This window comes from Scardinius erythrophthalmus (assembly GCF_964197995.2).
Source record: "Scardinius erythrophthalmus genome assembly, chromosome: 8".
Classification (NCBI taxonomy): domain Eukaryota; kingdom Metazoa; phylum Chordata; class Actinopteri; order Cypriniformes; family Leuciscidae; genus Scardinius; species Scardinius erythrophthalmus.
Window position 1 is genome coordinate 43,514,426 of NC_138228.1, and position 17,244 is coordinate 43,531,669.

Consider the following 17,244-nt stretch of genomic DNA (forward strand, 5'->3'; position numbering starts at 1 on the left):
TGACTCATAGAATTGCATAGATTCTCCAGTGAGGCACGAACCACAGGGTACATCACAACAAAACCCTCCTTCCCCTGTGATATGCTAGCTAGCGGATGCAGAGCTTACATGGTAGGCTAATTGTAGCACAGCAGTCCAGACTCTATTTTCAGCCTCTCTAGTGAGGAGCCAAAGCTTCTCCAGCCTGAATATAGCAGCAGTGATTCCCATCAAGGGGTCGTTGCTGTCTTGAAACTAGCTGCTCTTGAAAAGCACTCAGAATAGAGCAGAAATATGAGGTTCTCGTCTCCCGAGAGCACAGTTAACTGTGCCACAGGCCTTCAGAGGGAAGCAGTTGAATAAGCCAGATCTGGAAACAGGTGCTCTGTGTTTGTAACATGTTTCAGCTCAGAGAGGTGGACACAGATGTTGAGAGCTGGTTCGGCACTGTAAGTTCTTCCCTGAACTTCATCATCATCATAGATCTGGAGAGGTGGAATATATATATATCAAGAAGAATTCTCATCTTAAAAGTGTTCAGAGAGTAAGTCAAATATGTGTTGGTTCTGGGCTGGTTTTCTGGCTTGGTTATTTAATGCTAAAATACTGTTGATTTGTATAAGATAATATATCATATTGCTGTGTCACCTCAGGGTTAAGTAAGGGATAATGTATAGTGAGCCGGTTGTTATAGTGAATAACAACCCCGACAGGCTGAACGGGATCCCGACGCGAAGCGGAGGGATCTTGAATCAGCCTGAAGGGGTTGTTATTCACTATAACAACCGGCTCACTATACATTATCCCGCTTATTACATGGCTACCTACAAAATAAATAAATAATTTGCCGCGAATTATTGATTTAAAAAGGGGTTATTGATTTAAAAACGATTGTATTGCTTCCGCTAAAGAAAATAGTCCGTTCCGCGTCCATAGCAACGCGCTGTTTTTCATGGCAACGGTCTGTTATACTTCGCAGCGGTCTGTTATAAAGAAATAACAGACCGCATTCTATATTGGAATTCAGCCAAGCCATGTAATAAGAAGAAATAATAACTGTCACATTTAAAGTATATGTGCACCATATCAGTTAGCTGCTGACATTTTAACGATCTGTATTGGATAGATGAAATTGCATATTTATCAGCTGCTATTTATTATTTTTTATATATGTATAAGTTAGTTTAGTTTATTAGTTCACTATATTTCATTGCTCTTTGTATGTACGTTGATCAATGTTTTAATGACCAATGATGTTACTCATCATATAAAGCGATCATGTCTCTTCAGAAGACTTGGATTAAATTGATCAATTCATATGGATTGCATTTAGAATGTCTTCATGAACTTTTTGAAGATTAAAAGTTTTGATGGAATGGGTTTTCAAAAGGGACAGAAATCGCTAAGATTTCATTAAAAATATCTTAATTTCTGTTTCAAGGATGAATGAAAGCCTTTTACCACTTTGTCCAAGCATGCAAAACATGTCCAAATTGCACATATTTGGATGAGTGAGGCTTAGTGAGTGCAAATTTATTTATTAGTATTTGTATAGTGCGATTAAGGCTTGTCGTTTATGTTGTTCATAATGAATGCCATTATACTTTAAAGTTTCTTACATTGTTCTTTCTTAATACCGTTACATTTAAAGGATTTGTTGTGGAGTGAGGGGAACTCATAAACATACTCTTTAAAATGTTTATAAACATTTCATTTTATTTACTGGTATTTTATATTATTTCTGAATGTGTTTTTTCTCTCAACAATGCAATTTTGCCCATGCTGTGCAACTTATTGTTATTGTTGTGAATATACGCTATCTTGACTTATTTATAAAACTGAAAAATAATAACGAGTTTGGTTCGGAATTAATTTTGTCCGTCAGGATTTGATAGGAGGGGGAAAGATACCGTCATACAGTCATATCACACAGCTATGATACTAATAATATTGTTATTACCTAAAATATTTCTAACCACCAGAAGCTTGTTCCCGTGATTAGACGACAGGCATGCTCGTGTGTGTTCTGTGATGGTGCATTTGTGACTTTGCACACTTGGTGGCACTGGGGTCAGTTGGCAGTGATTCATTTGCAGTCACTAAGATAGAACGGAACATCTGTGACTCACAGCACGGCACTAATAACTCACGTCACAGTGCATGTGTTACGGAGAGAGTATTTTGAGGGGTTGACTGCATTGTCTGATTGTGTTTGGGATGATAATCTTGCGTAGTATGCTGTGACAAATGGGGCAAATGTATTTCCTGAATGACAGATTTTGCACCATCATGAGCCTAGCTGGACTGTGGGAGCCATGCATGCACAATGTTCAGATTTGTCCTAGATTAACTGTTCACCTCTTTTCTTTTCTCTCAGTGTTCATGTCCTCATGAGAATTCCAGCTCATCCTTCTCTCAGTTACCTTGACAGTTCGCTCTCTTTCTGTTTTGCCTCCTTCTCTCTTCCCCTCGCTGGCTGTGTCTTCTCACAGTATGGGTGATTTGGAGCTAGTCTGTCTCTGGGCGGGTTTGTTTGCGTATTGGGGTCTGTTCTCCCCTCTGGTCCTGAAAGACCTTTTCACAGAAATGCACTATGATGCTCCACATCCGCAGTGCTGAATGAGAAATGGCTTGTTTGCATCGTGAACTCTCATGTGTTTGATATTTCGAGGGCTCTCATATCATCATATTTTCAATTATTTTATTATTTTAACTTTTTTCTCTGTGGTCCATTTATACTGTACAGTAATAAGGTTTTACATGAATATTTTCCACCTTCTCTTTTTGGCTATTGAAATGATAAAGGCTGTTGTTTACTACTGTACCATTAAGACCTCTATGGAAATGCTCTTTTTTCATGTGAATAAGTAAAAAAAAAGAATAAAAAAAAAGCCTTTCACTAATGACTATACTGCTAGTGTGTGAACTGTGACATTTAAAGCAGCAGACAGAGAAAATATAAGTACATTTTATGCTTTTAAGAGCCCCCCAAAATAAATGAATCCCAGCGACAAAGGAAAGTGCACTCTTAAGTTCAACTAATTGCATTTAATATAATCTTAAAGCATAATAATTGTAAATAACATGCAATTAAAGGGTTAGTTCACCCAAAACTGAAAATTCTATGAGTTATTACTCACCCTCATGTTGTTCCAACCCCGTAAGACTTTCGTTCATCTTCGGAACACAAATTAAGATATTTTTTATTAAATCTGAGAGCTGTCTCACTCCTCCATTGGCTTCTATGTTATTGAAACTTGCCGTCCAAGTGACTACAGTGGCTCAACCATAAGTTTATCAAGTGACGAGAATACTTTTTGTGCGCAAAAATAAACAAAAATAAAGACTTTATTCAACTATTAATTTTCTTCTGTGTGGGCCTGAGTGAGTTCACATAGTGTAATAGCGCAGCGCTTCTGGGTTGTACGTCAGAACGTAAGCTCACTATTGGCCAGCATCACACACATGACATCAGCCAATAGTGAGCCTACGTTCTGACGTACAACCCAGTAGCGGGGTTGAATGTGCTGGGCCGGCAAGCTTAAATAACATAGAAGCCGAGCGAGACGGCTCTCAGATTTAATCAAAAATATCTTAATTTGTGTTCCGAAGATGAACGAAAGTCTTACGGGGATGGAACAACATGAGGGTGAGTGATTACTGACAGAGTTTTCATTTTTGGGTGAACTAACCCTTTAAGTGTTGGAAAACTTTACATTCAATTCCATATAAAATTCTGTCATCATTTACTCATCCTCAAGTTGTTCCAAACCTCTGAGTTCTGTTTAACACAAAAGAAGATATTTTGAAGAATGTGGATAGCCAAACAGTTTCTGGTCCCCATCGATTTACTTTTTTTTTTTTCTTCTTTAGAAAAAAAAACATTCTTCAAAATGTCTTCCTTTATGTTTAACAGAAGAAAGAACTTCATTCAGGTTTAGAACAACTTAAAAATGACAGAATTTTCATTTTTGGTTGAACCATCCATTTAAGTGTATTAAAGCTCAAAGAGTCAAGAAATTGAGAAGCTTTTCAACTAAAAACGTAAAACTTTTTATGCCATTAGTTTACATGACAACAGCGTTTTGGTGGGCTGAAAATGCAAACCTTGGAAAACGGGTTTCGAAGTGCAAGTTTTTGAAAACAATACCGTTATCGTCTCTGTGTAAACTACAAAAACGCGGATTTGTGAAAACTGTGGTGTCATGCCATGCTTATGTATGACATGTTATATCTATAGGCATGTAGTGTTTCTTTACAAAGTGACATCGCCATCTACTGGCCATCTACTGGATCATTTTGGCAACGTTGTCGTCTGTACGCGGAAAAAAAAGGATGAACTTTTAGTGCATCGTTGTCGTGTAAACGTACCTTTTCTTGGATTTGGAAGGAAACCTGTGATTGAAAATTTTTTTTTTTTTTTTTGGAAGGGTGTTTAGACATATAGTCATTGATAATCTCATTGTTGATGTTTTGCTTTGTTGTCTACTGTGTGACAAAGGAATTGGCCTCAGAGAGATCATAATCAAATACAGTTTTCCCTCTGAATCTTAGATTTATTTTACCAGTAAAGGGCAATTTAGAAGCGTTAGTTGATATTTTTAACAATCAGTGGCATGAATAAAAAGAAGAACCACAGCAAGTTGTGAACAACATGAATTATTCAAATAAAGTGTAATTTGCCATAATAAAATCAAAAACAGTGCAACAGAGATTCAGAATAAAATAATGAGCCTTTAGAACAAAGGCCTCTCTTTGTGTTTTGGACAACCCTGAACAAAGCGAAATGCTGTCTAGCCATTTACAAAGACTGTACACGCAAACAATAACAGCTGCAGAGGAAAATGAAATATAAAAACAGAACATAAACACTACTTACTGAACTGAATGCTCAAACACGATTTTCAGTTGTCAGTCCAACAACACCTACTTTGGCATGTTTGGCACATAGTAGACCTTATTTTGCAGATTTGATTACAGGTAAAATAAAAAAAGATGAGATAGTTCAGTCTGATGGGACTGTTGTCCCCCCTGTAAACCAATACCACGGAATTTAAGATTCTATGCTGATTGTATCTATGATTTAAACTTTAAAGTCTGTTTTGATAAACTGAAACATGAGCGAGCTGTTCCAGCAGCTTAAATATCATGAATTATTTGGACGAAAACACAATATACACGATGCCTAGTGAAACCTGAAGTTGTTGGAGTGCAGCTTTTCTGAGGGTTTCAGTGGAACGAAATGATTTCTTAATCTCATATATTATTTACTGATTGATTTATGCATGGCCTGGCACATTCAGAAATGGTTTACTGTAGTCACGCCAGTGATGGCTGGTGCTTATCAACTGGGGGAGCCCAGATGTCACTTATGAATGGCAAAATTGCATATACTGTACAGTTAGGTCCATATATATTTGGACACAGGCACAATTTTCATACTTCTGGCTCTGTATGCCACCAGAATAAAATTAAAATGAAACTGATGAATTTGAAGTGCAGACTTTCAGCTTTAATTCAAGGGGTTGAACAAAATATCAAGTGAATGTTTTAGGAACTGCAACCATTTTTATACACAGTCCCCCCATTTTCAAGGGCTCAAATGTAATTGGACAAATTAATATAATCATAAATAAAATGTTTTTGATATTAATATTTAATATTTTGTTGAGAATCCTTTGCAGGCAATGACTGCCTGAATTATGGAACCCATGGACGTCACCAAAGACTGGGTTTCCTGCTTTGTGATGCTTTGCCAGGCCTTAACTGCAGCTGTCTTCAGTTGTTGTTTGTTCGTAGGTCTTTCTTTAGTTTTGCCTTCGGCAAGTGAAATGCATGCTCGATCAGGTGGAGATCAGGTGATTGACTCGGCCATTGCAGAATAATCCACTTCGTTTCCTTGGAAAACTCCTGGGTTGCTTTTGCAGTGTTTTGGATCATTGTCCATCTGTACCAAGAAGCGCCGTCCAATCAACTTTGCTGCATTCCGCTTAATCTGGGCAGACAGTATATTCCTCAGATTCAGAATCCATCCGGCTGCTTCTGTCTTCTGTCACATCATCAATAAACACCAGTGATGCAGTGTCACTGGAAGCCATGCATGCCCATGCCATCACACTGCCTCCAGCTTGTTTTACAGATGACGAAGTATGCTTTGGATCATGAGTTGTTCCAAGCCTTCTCCATAGTTTCACCCGGCCAAAGAATGCTTTTCCAGAACTGGTCAGGCTTTTTTAGATGTTTTTTTTAGCAAAGTCTAATCTGGCCTTTCTATTCTTGATGCTCATGAATGGTTTGCACCTTGTAGTGAACCCTCTGCATTTGTAGACTTTGACAATGACACGCCGACCTCCAGGAGAGTCTCCTTCACTTGGTTGGATGTTGTGAATGGGGTTTTCTTTACCATGGAGAGGATCCTGCGATCATCTACCACTGTTGTCTTCAAGACGTCCAGGCCTTTTTATGTTGCTGAGCTCACCAATGCATTCTTTTTTTCTCAGAATCTACCAAACTGTTGATTTGGCCACTCCTAATGTTCCTGCTATCTCTCGGATGGATTTGCTTTGTTTTTGAAGCCTAATGATGGCCTGTTTGACTTGCATGGAGAGCTCCTTTGAACGCATGATGAAAGTTCACAGCAATAGATTCAAAATGCAAATACCGCACTTAGAATGAACTCCAGGCCTTTTACCTGCTTAATTGGGGGGTAGCTACTATCAAGAGCTGTAATTCCTATACCCTTCTTTCAATTTGGATGTAAATACCCTCAAATTAAACCTGAGAGTGTGCACGTTCAGTCCATATTCATTATATAACTGTAGCTTGAATATGTTTTGGTAAAAACCTAAAAAAAATTAAAATTGTGCCTGTGTCCAAATATATATGGACCTAACTGTGTGTATATATATATATATATATATTTTGTTGTTGTTGTTGTTGTTGCTTGCAATGTTGCTCCTAAAGCATACGCTTCTCAAACTCTGAAAAGTGAAATTTATTAATACAAATATCTGACCAAGAGCAGAACTGTATTAAAAAAAAAATACAGATTACAATATGCAAGAAATAAGATTATGGACACCGAAATGTTACGACACACTGTCTAATTGCATGTCTATATCCAAGGACTTTCCTGGATATTAATTGTATATTAATAATATATTATAATTATATAATATAATTAATTGATTATATTCATTTATATATATATATATATATATATATATATATATATATATATATATATATATATTTAATTATACATTAATAAATAATGTAATATATTTACATATTACATAATTTATTTATATTTATATGCAGCATATACTGTTCAAAAGTTTAGGTTAGGAAGATTTTATTATTTTTTCTTGATCAAAAGTGAAGTTTATGCTCTAACATATTTCTAATTTAGTTGCTGTACTTTTGAACTTTCAATTCATCAGAGAATCCAGAAAAAAATGCATCATGGTTTTCACAAAAATATGCAGCAGCACAACTGTTTTTGATTTTGATGATAAAGAGAAATGTTTCTTGAGCTGCAAATCAACATATTAGAATGATTTATGAAAGTTCCCTTTCGAAAGCTATAATCGATGCTGCGCTGCTCAGCGCATTGGGAACGTCTTTAGTCGTGACCAGCTGTGAATATTGTGTGTAACACGTCGATAGAATTGACCCGGAGGTAATATAGCCTCGGTCGATGACGTCATCGGCGCGCACCCGCAACACGAGGCTATAAATAGATGAGCCACAGGTGCATCGTCAGGTCTTTTGTCTTCAGACCATTCTGTGCATGTGTGTACGCAAACACTCTCTCTCTACCTCTTATCTGACTAAAGATCTGTGTTAGGAGTTAGTTTTGTCAGGCAGTGTGCAGAAATTTCTCATTCTCAAGTCTTTTTCTCTCACGTTACACAAGGAGTTTAAAAAGTAAAAAAAGAAGAGAAATGAGTCAGCAAAGCAGTAAGCGTTGTGTTCCTCCATGCTCCCGTCCCATGTCTGAGCTGGATACACACGACTACTGCTTTGTTTGTTTGGGGGAAGAGCACGCGGTTCTGGCGATAGAGAAGGGCGGGTGCGAGCATTGCGACCATCTTACTGTCAAAATGCTTCGTGCTCGTCTGAACTATTTCCAGACCGCACCCGCACTACCATTCGTGGGGCTCTCGTATGGATCTGCATGATGGGCAAGAGACGGGTCCGTCCCTTTTGCTTGCTGCATCACCAGATCCACGCATCCTTTCTGGTGATCTCGAAGCGCGCTCCGGCGCCTCTTCGGTTCACGAGGGGGATGATATATCTCTTGGGTCTTCGGACCGCGAGCAGCCCGCCTCTGAGCATTCCACTCGCGATAAAAGATCTGTCGAGGAATTACTCGAGGTGGTTACTCGCGCGGTGGCCAGGTTACAGCTTGACTGGCCACGCGAACAAGAGACCCCCAAACAGTCTAAGCTAGGGGATAGGTTTCTGTCCGGTGGCAAGGGGGAGAGAACGCAACATCAGTCTCTCCCCTTTTTCGAGGACCTCCATGACGAACTATCTAAGTCATGGAGTAAACCATATACTTCCCGTGTCTTTGTACCCTCGACGTCGACTTTTTCGACTATCGTGGGTGCGAAGTCGCGGGGGTATACGGAGATGCCACAGGTTGAAGAGACGCTCGCGGGCTATCTCTCGCCTGGCGCGGCATCTTCGTTAAAGAGACCTACCCTCCCTTCGAAGCCATGTAGAACAACATCAGCGCTCGTAGGGAAAGCTTATCAAGCTGCAGGTCAGGCTGGTGCTGCGCTGCACACTATGGCAGTGTTACAGGCGTACCAGGCTGACCTGTTGAAGGATTTGAGTGCAGGCAATACGATCGATGAGGAAGCGTTTTCTGAACTGCGCCGAGCCACAGACCTGTCTCTTCGCGCGACCAAGCAAACGGCTCGCGCCATCGGCCGTTCTATGTCCGCTTTGGTCAGCACGGAGAGGCACCTGTGGCTCAATCTCACTGGCATCAGAGACAAAGATCGTGTTTTTTTATTAGACTCACCTGTGTCACCATCAGGCTTATTCGGCGATTCCGTTAATACGGTCGTCAATAGGTTTAAGGACGTAAAAAAACACGAAGAGGCGTATGTTCAGTTCCTTCCTCGCCGCACTCAAGGGGAGGGGCCGTCGGCCACCCAGCCCCGCCCCGGTCCTTCAAAAGCTAGGGAGGAGAAAAAGCAGAGTGTGGCAAGTCGTGCTCCCCCTCAGAAAGACTGGAGACAGACTCGCCAGACTCAGCAACCTCCCAGACCAGACCTCAGGACTATTATCAATAAAAAGAGAAAGTCCTGATGGTCTGGCGGCCAATCTAGTGGGGGTAGTCCCCCGCGGGATGGGGCGCGTTCAAGATCTCTTCGCCCCTTCCCGCTACCCTCACAAAACCACTCCATCCCCGCCACCTCTCGTGCTTCGGGGGGCAGCGGTTTCCAGCGAAATGTTAGATGTTCCGTTGTTTCCTGCCGTCATTCAGGACGCGGAACATCTAACATCCCCTCAAAAGGAAGTATTAAAATTGATACCACTCTCAGAAAGTCTGGCAGCGTGGAAACTTCTGCCAGGCATTTCTGCGTGGGTATTAAGCACAGTACAGATAGGATACAGAATCCAATTTATTCGTCGTCCTCCGTGTTTCAACGGCGTGGTTTTCACTTCCGTGAAACCGGAGCTGATGCACGTACTGTCACAAGAACTGCAAACTCTTCTGAGCAAAGAGGCCATAGAACATGTTCCTCTTCCAGAGAGAGAGTCGGGCTATTACAGCAGATACTTCCTGGTTCCCAAAAAGGATGGGGGGGTGCGTCCAATCTTAGATCTTCGAGGCTTAAACCGTTCAGTCAAAGCGCTCAAGTTCAAGATGTTAACCGTCAAGACGGTCGTGACGCAAATTCAACATCACGATTGGTTCGTCACGATCGATCTGAAGGACGCATATTTTCACATAGAAATATTGCCACAACACAGGAAATTCCTGAGGTTCGCTTTCGGGGGCGAAGCGTACCAATTTCGGGTGCTTCCATTCGGCCTAGCCTTGTCACCCCGCACATACACAAAATGCATGGATGCAGCACTAGCTCCATTGCGACTCCAGGGCATTCGCATTTTGAATTACATCGACGATTGGTTAATACTAGCACAATCACGAGAGATGGCGCTCCAACACAGAGACATCGTGTTAGCTCATCTAGTTTCTCTAGGGTTGAGACTCAACACCAAGAAGAGTGTTCTTTCTCCTGCCCAGAGAACGACTTATCTCGGGATCGTTTGGGATTCGATCACGATGCGGGCACAACTGTCTCCCGCTCGAATCGAGACCATTCGGCAGACCATGATCAAAGTCAGGCTAGGCCAAGAACGTACTGTTCGTCAGTACCAAAAAATGTTAGGTTTCATGGCGTCAGCATCCACGGTGATTCCTTTGGGGCTGTTGCACATGAGACCGTTTCAATTGTGGCTAAAAGCCAGAGGATTTCATCCAAGAGCCAATCCTCAAAGGCTAATAAAAGTGACGCGCCGCGGGCTTCGTACACTATCTCCGTGGCTAAGACCCCGGTTTCTCACCTTGGGTCCCACTCTAGGGGCGCCGTGTCGTCGCAGACTGCTAACGACGGACGCCTCCCTGATGGGCTGGGGAGCGGTCTTAGATGGCCGTCCAGCTCAAGGGGAATGGGAGGGCCATCAGCTCGATTGGCACATCAATTGCCTCGAGCTGATGGCCATATTTCTGGCTCTGAAATATTTTCTCCATCAATTGAGAGGCTGTCATGTCCTAGTGCGGGTGGACAACACAGCGGCAGTCTCTTATATAAATCACCAGGGAGGTCTGCGCTCACGCAATCTGAACAGAATAGCGAGGCAGATTTTTCTCTGGGCCCAGGACAAGTTCCTGTCACTCAGGGCAGTATACATTCCAGGGCATTTGAATGTGGGAGCAGATTTACTGTCCAGACAGACACTACCGACGGGGGAATGGAAACTCCACCCGGAAGTAGTGAAACAGATTTGGACCAAATTTTACAAAGCGGAGGTGGACCTCTTCGCCTCACAACAGACAGCGCAATGTCCCCTTTACTTCTCTCTGAGTCACCCAGCTCCACTGGGTCTGGATGCGATGGCGCACACATGGCCCAAGATGCGCCTGTATGCGTTTCCTCCAGTTTCTCTGCTCCCGGGAGTTCTAGCCAGGGTTCGCCAACAAGGGTCTTGCCTCTTACTGATAGCGCCGCGTTGGCCGAACAGAGTATGGTTCTCGGAGATAATATCTCTCCTCGACGGCTCGCCGTGGGCGATTCCGGAGAGGAGAGACCTTCTGTCTCAGGCGGAGGGCACGATATTCCATCCCAGGCCCGACCTGTGGAATCTTCACGTTTGGCCCCTGATGGGAACCAACTGAGGGACACTGGGCTTTCGCCTGCCGTTATTGAGACCATTCTAAGTGCTAGGGCTTCCTCCACTAGACAAAGTTATGCCAATAAATGGGGTGTTTTTGAAAGATGGTGTGTTGTACACAATGTGGATCCAGTCAACTGCCAGGTTGCTTCAGTGCTGGACTTCATGCAAGAGAAACTATCAACGGGCACATGCCCTGCTACTCTTAAGGTTTATGTGGCCGCTCTTTCGGCTTGCCACGCCTTGGTAGACGGGGCACCGCTCGGGAGACACCCTCTGCTCTCTCCCTTCCTTCGTGGGGCTAGGCGACTGAGGCCTCCAGTAAAAACCAAGATCCCTTCATGGGACTTAGCTACAGTTCTCGAGGGTCTGGTTGACACCCCCTTTGAACCTATAGAATCAGCGTCTGATAAACTTCTGACTCTAAAAATGGTTTTTCTAATGGCAATAACTTCCTTGAAAAGAATTGGGGATATGCAGGCTCTGTCTATCTCTCCATCCTGCTTAGACTTTGCCCCAGGAATGGTGAAAGTGATTTTGCATCCTCATCCTGATTACCTGCCTAAGGTTCCATTTTCGGCTGTACATCCGGTCATTCTAGAAGCCTTCTGCCCTCCACCGTTTACAACGCCGGAGCAGGAGAAATCTCACAGACTGTGTCCAGTTCGTGCTCTTCAGGCTTACGTCCACCGCACTAGCCAGTGGCGTAAGTCAGAGCAACTCTTTGTCTGTTATGGTGGTAGTAACAAAGGAGCAGCTGCCACCAAGCAGACCATGTCTCATTGGGTTAGGGATGCTATTGCTCTTGCTTATGAGGCGCGCGGTCAAGCTTCGCCTAAAGGTCTTAGGGCTCACTCCACCAGGGGGGTCGCATCTTCTAGTGCTTTGGCAAGAGGTGCCCCCCTACAACAGGTTTGTGATGCGGCAGGTTGGTCCTCTCCGCACACATTCATAAGATTTTATAGTTTGGAAGTTCATGCCACTCCGGGCTCTCATGTCCTTGAGTCGACATCACAAGCTAATGTCTAGGCCTTCTTGCGTTCTTGTGAAACACACCTGCACAACCGTGGGGGTCCAGACATGTTCAAGCACGGCGGCGTGGGTATTCTCGTTCCCAATGCGCTGAGCAGCGCAGCATCGATTGTAGCTTTCGAAAGGGAACGTCTCCGGTTACTTAACTGTAACCTTGTTCCCTGAGAAAGCGGAACGAGATGCTGCGCTACTTTGCCGTGCTGAAGATGTCCCAGGACTGCTCTTCAGACAAAATATCCTGACGATGCACCTGTGGCTCATCTATTTATAGCCTCGTGTTGCGGGTGCGCGCCGATGACGTCATCGACCGAGGCTATATTACCTCCGGGTCAATTCTATCGACGTGTTACACACAATATTCACAGCTGGTCACGACTAAAGACGTTCCCAATGCGCTGAGCAGCGCAGCATCTCGTTCCGCTTTCTCAGGGAACAAGGTTACAGTTAAGTAACCGGAGACGATCATGTGACACTGAAGACTGGAGTAATGATGCTGAAAATTCAGCTTTGGTCACAGGAATAAATTACATTACTAAATATATTCAAATATAGAAAACATTTATTTGAAATTGTAATATTATGTGACAATATCATTGTTTTTACAGTATGTTTAATAAAATTTGTAATCAAATACAGTCTTGATGAGCATAAAAGTCTTTTTTCCAAAATATTAGAGAATTGTAGCTTTTGATGGGCATGCTAAGCCACATTTAACTGTTATTAAAAATGATTGCACGCGAGCAACACTTGCAATGTGTCATGACAGAATATATTAAAAAAATGGCAGCAAGGATCTATTTTTGTCAAGAAATAGTACCAGCTTATATAAATGACCATCCAGAGTTTCACTCCCTGGAGCCTCAGGTGTCTGAGCAAGTCTTGACAGATGGATTTATGGGTTTCACACTTTCACCGGTGGACTTTGTGTCACCCAGCGTACGGAGCTGAGTTAAGGGTCAGAGGCGTGCAGACCTGACTGCACAAGTGTGAAGAGAAATTCCCTGACACATGCCATGTCAGCTCCTCTGAGCACATCCCAGTCACAGGGTTAAAAACAGACCGACCACAGGGAACTACCATAGCAGTAATTGAAGACCACCTACATGGGGTTGTATAAAAACTGAGAGTTGCTATGGTTATTCAAAAGGTCAGGTTGTGCGGTGAAGGTAAATCTGTTAGATCTGCTATAATTTGAAACCTTATAAAATTGTTGTGTTCACTGTCAGATATGTGACAGTAGGGGAACTCTCCAGTCTGTCTGTGGCCATTCTGTGAATGTGATGTAGAGCGTGTGTTTGCAAGATCATTTCAGCTGGGAGAGATTGGATCCCTTCACAAATAGCAATGTTTTATTGCTTGTCTACTATATATTTTATACTGTGACATCAAAACTGGATTCCTGCTGTCAAAGAGGAGCCATGGCAACCCGCCACAGATACAGTGTCATAGACTGGGGGTGTGGTTTAGCTTGGTCGGAAACAAATCCTGATTACTATAGTTACACATCTATCGATAAATTACAGAAACGTCAGTCTATCTGTATGTCTGTCTGTGTGTGTGTGTGTTATTCGCATATCTCTCGAACCGTTAGTCCGATGGATTTCAAACTCGACAAGTGTCTTGCTACGGGCACGAGTAAGTGCAGCGCCAAGTTTGACGTTGTTTGGTATAGAAATGCAAAAGATATCGTTAAATGTATCAGTAAAAGAAGCACTTAGAAGGTTGTGGTTTAAAAATAAATATTCTGACATAAACACTCTGTCAGCTAAACATTCTGTCAGCTACACTGTTTACTTCTGAATATTATATTTTATTCACGACCATCATTTGTAGTAACCTATTCACAAACTGTTTGCTCAAGCGTAGCGTTTTTTCAGAGTTCACTGTGTAGCCTGCTCCCTGAATCGTCTGGCTTATTCATTTGTGGATGTTAACTGAATCTGTGAGTCAGCTACACTGTTTATTTCTGAATATTATATTTTATTCTGGTGCGCTTAACGTTATCGCTACTGTGTAATAGTAGCCTATGCTATTCACCAACTAAACATATCCTATTCAATGTGTTCACAGTCTCTTTCACTCTTTCAGTCTCTTTCACGTTGCGTTTTCTCGGAGTTCCCTGTGTAGCCTGCTCCCTCAATCATGTAGTTCAATTGTCCATATTTATTGTATGTCATTATGTCAGTATCAGTATTTGCTTACTACGATGCACAAATAAAAATGTCACTGAACTTTTGCTTTGTAATTGTAACAATGAGCATTCAAATACATCGAATCAACAATTACTAAAAACACACACAAAAATGTATTTCGCACGGGCACTTTGCACTAGTTTATTTAAATAAGAGAAAAAACAACAACATGGGCTCATTGGAAAAACGTTCCTGTGGCAACATTTTTGCAAAACACTAGAGGCAGTAAAACAGCAAGCACTTTTAATCGTTTTAACACACAATTATGATTAAAGCGGCAGATTGTGGATTAATATAGACTTGTTTTCACGAGGCTCCTTTTACAATTATGTAATGACCTCAGAACATTTTTTACCATAGTGTATGATTTGTAAACTAATATATTTTGCATGCGAGTTTGAAAAAATGAGTTTGCATGCATCACTTAACCAGCTCCATATGTTCAGTTTTACTGACTTAAAATCTCGGGTACGAATCCTGTGAAAGATGGGTCACGATATAAGAGCTCAAAGTTCAAAAACAAGCTAAAATGCCATGATTGCGTTTTTATGTCGCATTTGCTTTTGTCAACACTATCGGGTAGGTTTAGGGCAGGGTATAGTGTAGGTGTATGTTATTTTAAAACGTAATGGAGCATTAATCTTTTAGCGCCACTCACTGGACATTTCAATTCAGAACTGCACTGATACGTGCAAACTGCGACTTTAATAAAACGTTGCCATATTCGTGTTCATCTGTTCCGGAAAAAAAAACTAAACTTGCTTTTAGCGCCACTCACTGGTCATTTCACTTTGAAACTGTCACGAAATGTGCATTAAAGGTGCATTGCGCAAGTCTCTGAGTTTTTGCAGAACTATGCCCCCCTTCTGGCGACACGCGAAACTGCAACCAGAGTTGTGCACGCGGTTACGTGGAGTTTCCGTTGGTGCTACTGGAGGGGTTTGGGATGAACTAGAAGCCGGTCTCTTTGAATCCATCTTCTACTTTTGCCAAAGTCGCTTGAGTTGTCTTCGCTGATGCGGATAATGGCGGCGAATACACAAACCTGCCAGACATAGCCAGGTGAGCGTGAACGCGCATGACGTCACGCCCAGTCGATTCCGTCCCGAATCCCTCTTATTTATTTTACTGTACAGGATTATAGAGGCAATCGCAGAGATCATAGAAGGGCTCATTCAGCCCATCAGGCAATTGTTTAAGCATGTATGGGTTAGAAAAACGGGTATTTTTAACATGAAAAGTTGCTTAATGCACCTTTAAGCAACGTATTTTGCATTTCACAAAAATGTTGCCACAGGTACGTTTTTAGAATGAGGATGAATTTTTTTTTTTTTGCTGTTTTAAATTTCTAAGTACAATCAGCTTGTCTGTGTAAGTCATTTCAACTTAAATTACATAAAATTGACTTAAAAAATTGTTGAATCTTGTATAAACGTATGTTGTCATAACTTATTGATCATATCATTTTTTTACAGTTTATGGAAGCTTGTTTCTGTAAATAAAAAAGGTAATTGCGACTTTTTATCTCATAATTTTTCTCGCAATTGTGATATATAAACTAGTATTTGCGAGTTATAAAGTCACAATTGCGATATACTGTATAAACTCGCAATTATGAGAAAAAATCAGACTTTTTTTCTTAGAATTGTGAGATTTAAACACGATTGCCAGCTATAAAGTCAGAATTGCAGGATACAAACTCACAATTGCAAGAAAAAGTCAGAGTTGCAACCTTTTTTTCTCAGAATCGTGAGATATAAATTCGCAATTGCGAGTTATAAAGTCAGAAATGCAAGAGATAAACTCACATTTGTGAGAAAAAAGTCAGAATTGTCAGATAAAAAGTCACAATACCTTCTATTTTTTATTCTGTGGTGCAAGTTTCTATAGGCTACATTTCTATGGGGGAAATGAATACACTGACAAAAAAATTGGTGTAGTTTTTACTTTGAAATACGGAAGCCCTAAGAGGCCATGGATAATATTTTTTTTCTCTGTTGTTTTCTCGTGATAATGACTTAATTTTCTCGTGATCTCGAGATAACAAAAGTTGTTTTCTCGTGATCACGACTTAATTTTCTCGTTATCTCGAGATAACAAAAGTTGTTTTCTCGTGATCACGACTTGTTTTTTTCTGCGTAGTCGGCAAGAACAGTATAAGCACCAAAAGCAGAATAAAGCAGCATGGATGATCGCATTCGCTTTTACTTTGATAACGGGCTCACTCAAAATGAAATAGTTCTATGTCTGTCAGTGATTGGCGACTTCCACATTAGTGTCCGACACTTAGAAGGAGGAGGCTGTCAGGTCTGCAACTTTATCGTAGAAGACAATATAGCTACCCTGAACGTGTAGGCTAGTCAGTTTCATTGCAAGCCAACTTCAGGTCCTGGACGTCTGCATGTCTACCAGAATTATGTTTGAAAGATGCAGATTAATGTTTTTTTGCGGCTGACCCGAGAAATGGTCAGAGATCAGTTAAGTCTGGCCAGGTTCTCCTCTGGGACACCTCTCTCTCTCTCAAAGCAATTATAAAATCCATCTCTTCTGCGGGCTTTTTATGAAGTAGATTTCAAAATCAAAGAAGCCAGCTCGCACGTAGGCTACATCATGATACTGTACA

General features: G+C 41.6%; 1 protein-coding gene across 1 annotated transcript in view; it reads left to right on the forward strand.

Moving 5' to 3' along the window:
• The first annotated feature begins 224 nt into the window (after positions 1 to 224).
• large2 (LARGE xylosyl- and glucuronyltransferase 2) overlaps positions 225 to 17,244 on the forward strand; it is a 125,500-nt gene continuing 108,480 nt past the window's right edge. Inside the window, exon 1 of the mRNA XM_081373298.1 lies at positions 225 to 523. The gene's annotated coding sequence lies outside the window, so the exon portion shown is untranslated. The remainder of the gene's footprint in view (positions 524 to 17,244) is intronic.